Here is a 3,769-nt window from a genome sequence, read left to right as displayed (position 1 = left end):
TTCGAGATCTATTTATTTTTTTAAATATTTATATATATTATACAAAAATCATTAAATATAATGCACTAAAATCTATCGTGACAAACGGCTCCTCAAGTTTCCAATAGACACTAGAACAAATAAGCTTTGGTGTGACAACTAAAAATTTTATCCCTTAGCGAGAACTGAGTACTTATTAAATAATCTGTGAGACGTTTACTTTAGAGTGATCAACAGACTTGAACTATGGAGGCAAATCATTTAAGATGCAGAAAACATTATCTTTATTCTTTCGTCACATCTAAAATATATTTATTTGCAACGTAATTACAGCATATAATTTGTTCTATTGATTCTATTTTATTTTAAAACTCCGCCTATGTTACATTTTCGGTACATAGTCAGTTCCAAACCCGGATAAAGGAGGAGGGTTGTGTTAAGTTTTCGGCAACCAACATAAAAATATAGCCGAACCCCCATGACATGAATTAAAGATATTATTGCGCTAAAACTAGGTCGTTGTCCGGAAGCAACGCGCCGTATGGCTCGAGTACGGTGTCAAAGCAAGAGCCGCTGCATCGGTACCCGGATGTAGTATTAAATGAGCAAGAGTTCTCGCGTTTTCGTGAACGGACGAGGGTAAATAAGCTAGTTCACAAAGTAAAAGGTAAAGGTCGAAGCGACAGAAGGTTGAGATTTGGGACATAGAACATAGGCACTCTAACAGGAAAGTCCATGGAGGTGGTAGACACCATGACAAGGAGGAAGATTAACATTATGTGCCTACAAGAAACGAAATGGGTTAGTGCAAAGGCTAGGGAGTTGGATATTTCTGGTTTCAAACTTTGGTATACAGGAAAGGTGAAGAATAGGAATGGGATTGGAATAATTGTGGATAAAGAGTGGAAGAAGGACGTAGTGGATGTCAAGAGGGTGGGAGATCGGATCATCTCTATCAAACTTGTGGTGGAGGGAGGTGCTTTCCATGTAATTAGCGCCTATGCACCGCAAGTGAGTTCGGACGAACAACACAAGATAAGGTTTTGGGAGGATCTAGAGAGTTTGGTTCAAGGCATACTTTTGGGAGATAAGATTTTCTTAGGAGATTTAAATGGCCATGTTGGGAGAGAAGTGACTGGATATAGGAGTATTCACAGAGGCCATGGTTTCGGGGTGATCAATACCGAGGGTAAAATTATTTTGGACTTTTCCTCAACCTTTGATCTTCTCATCGCAAATACATGTTTTAAAAAGAGGTACGAACATCTTATAACCTATAAGAGTGGCATGACAAGCTCTCAAATCGACTTCTTCTTGTTGAGGAGAGTCGACCGGAAATTTTGCATTAACTGTAAAATTATCCCGGGAGAGAGTTTGACAACACAACATAGGATGCTCGTCATGAATTTTTGCATTGAGCAAAAGTTGAGGAAAAGACATCATACGAAAAACCCAAGGACGAGGTGGTAGCGGATGAAAGGTGAGGAACAAAGAAGCTTCCTAAGACGGGTAGGAGAAGAGGCAAAGTGGGATGGGAATGGAAGCGCGGAAGAGATGTGGAGGGAGATGGCAGAAGTTATTAGAAGAACAGCAAAAGAAAGTTTTGGCGAATCTAAAGGAATAGGACCAAGAGACAATGAGTCCTGGTGGTGGAATGCGAGTATACAAGAAAAGATAAAGATAAAAAGGGAATGCTTTAAAGAGTGGTCTTTATGCCGCAATGCAGATAATTGGAAAAAATATAAGGCGGCTAAGAAAGAGACAAAAGTGGCTGTAAGTGAAGCAAGAACAAGAGCATATGAGGGTCTCTACCAGTCTTTGGGCACGAAAAAAGGAGAAAAAGGTATATATAGAATCGCAAAGAGTCGGGAAAGAAGAACGAGAGATTTGGATCAGGTTAAGTGCATAAAGGATAAGGATGGAGAGATATTGGCTCAAGAGGAGAAGATTAATGAAAGGTGGAAGAGCTACTTCTACGAGTTATTTAATGAGGGACAGAAGACTCTTCTGAGCCTTGGTCGATTATGCACAAGGGAAGAAGATCAAAACTTTGACTACTATCGAAGGATTCGAGACTTTGAGGTAAAAGAGGCTCTAAAGCAGATGAAAAATGGCAGGGCAGTAGGACCTGATAATATCCCGATTGAGGTTTGGAAGGGTCTTGGAGAAAAAGGCATCAACTGGTTAACCATGTTTTTTAATGAGATTTTAAGGTCAAAGAAGATGCCTGATGAGTGGAGAAAGAGCACCTTGGTACCTATCTACAAGAATAAGGGGGATATACAAAGTTGCGGAAACTATAGAGGGATTAAGCTTATGAGTCATACTATGAAGTTATGGGAAAGGGTGATAGAACGGAAGTTGAAAAAAGAGACACAAGTAACAGAGAACCAATTTGGATTTATGTCAGACAGATCTACCACTGAAGCAATATACCTATTAAGAAGGATGATGGAGAGGTATCGTAGTAATAAAAGGGATCTACATATGGTGTTTATTGATTTGGAAAAAGCGTATGATAGGGTACCAAGGGAGGTCTTATGGAAGGTTTTAGAAAAGAGGAGAGTAAGGATCGCATATATTCGGGCAATTAAAGACATGTATGATGGGGCCACAACTAGTGTGAAGACTCAAGGTGGTGTGACAGAGGAATTTCCTATTGGTATAAGATTACACCAGGGATCATCCTTAAGTCCATACCTTTTCACATTAGCCTTGGAAGTACTCACAAAGCACATCCAAGAGCCTGTGCCATGGTGCATGCTTTTTGCCGATGATATCGTCCTTATGGGAGAGTCAAGGGAAGACCTAAATAAGAAGTTGGAGTTATGGAGAAAAGCTCTAGAAGTGTATGGTTTGCGCATAAGCCGTAGCAAGACGGAATATATGGAATGTAAGTTCAGTCTGAGAAGGGAAAACCCCAATATAGAGGTGAAGATTGGAGAAAATATCCTACGAAAAGTTACAAATTTTAAGTATCTTGGGTGCATCATACAGGATAATGGAGAGATTGAACAGGATGTAAATCATAGGATCCAAGCAGGTTGGTCAAAATGGCGGAGTGCATCTCGTTTTATATGCGACAAAAAAGTGCCTTTAAAACTTAAAGGTAAATTCTATCGCACCGCTATAAGACCGGCTATGCTGTATGGTACGGAGTGTTGGGCGGCTAAAGGGGAGCACGAACATAAGTTGAGTGTGGCAGAGATGAAGATGTTGAGATGGATGAGTGGTCATACGCGATTGGATAAAATAAGGAATGAAGATATAAGGGAGAGAGTTGGAGTAGCACCCATTGTGGAAAAGATGGTTGAATCGCGTCTCAGGTGGTTTGGACATGTGAGAAGAAGACCGATAGAACATCCAATCAGGAGGGTGGATGAGATGGAAGATGGATAAAGGGCAAAAGGCAGAAGAAGACCTAAGAAGACCATCCATGAGGTGGTCAAACAAGATCTACATGTAAACGGTCTCTTTGTAAACATGATACATGACAGAGTACAATGGCGTCGTTTGATTCATGTAGCCGACCCCACTTAGTGGGACAAGGCTTTGTTGTTATTTGATTCTATTTTATTTTAAAATTATTATATAATAGTGCAGATTAATTTCTGAATTAATTAGACTTTTTTTTCTTCCAAACTAAATTAATGTTAATATTATTTATATAAAAAAATTCTTAAAAATAATTTAAATAAAGATCCAATCCAGTTCTTGTTAATCTTTATGAAGGACAATGCAATTTCTATTAAAAAAATTGGGACACTTTGATCTTTTTATTTTGGGACAA

This window comes from Arachis ipaensis, chromosome B07, assembly GCF_000816755.2.
Source record: "Arachis ipaensis cultivar K30076 chromosome B07, Araip1.1, whole genome shotgun sequence".
Classification (NCBI taxonomy): Eukaryota; Viridiplantae; Streptophyta; class Magnoliopsida; order Fabales; family Fabaceae; genus Arachis; species Arachis ipaensis.
This window is presented reverse-complemented; position numbering follows the sequence as displayed.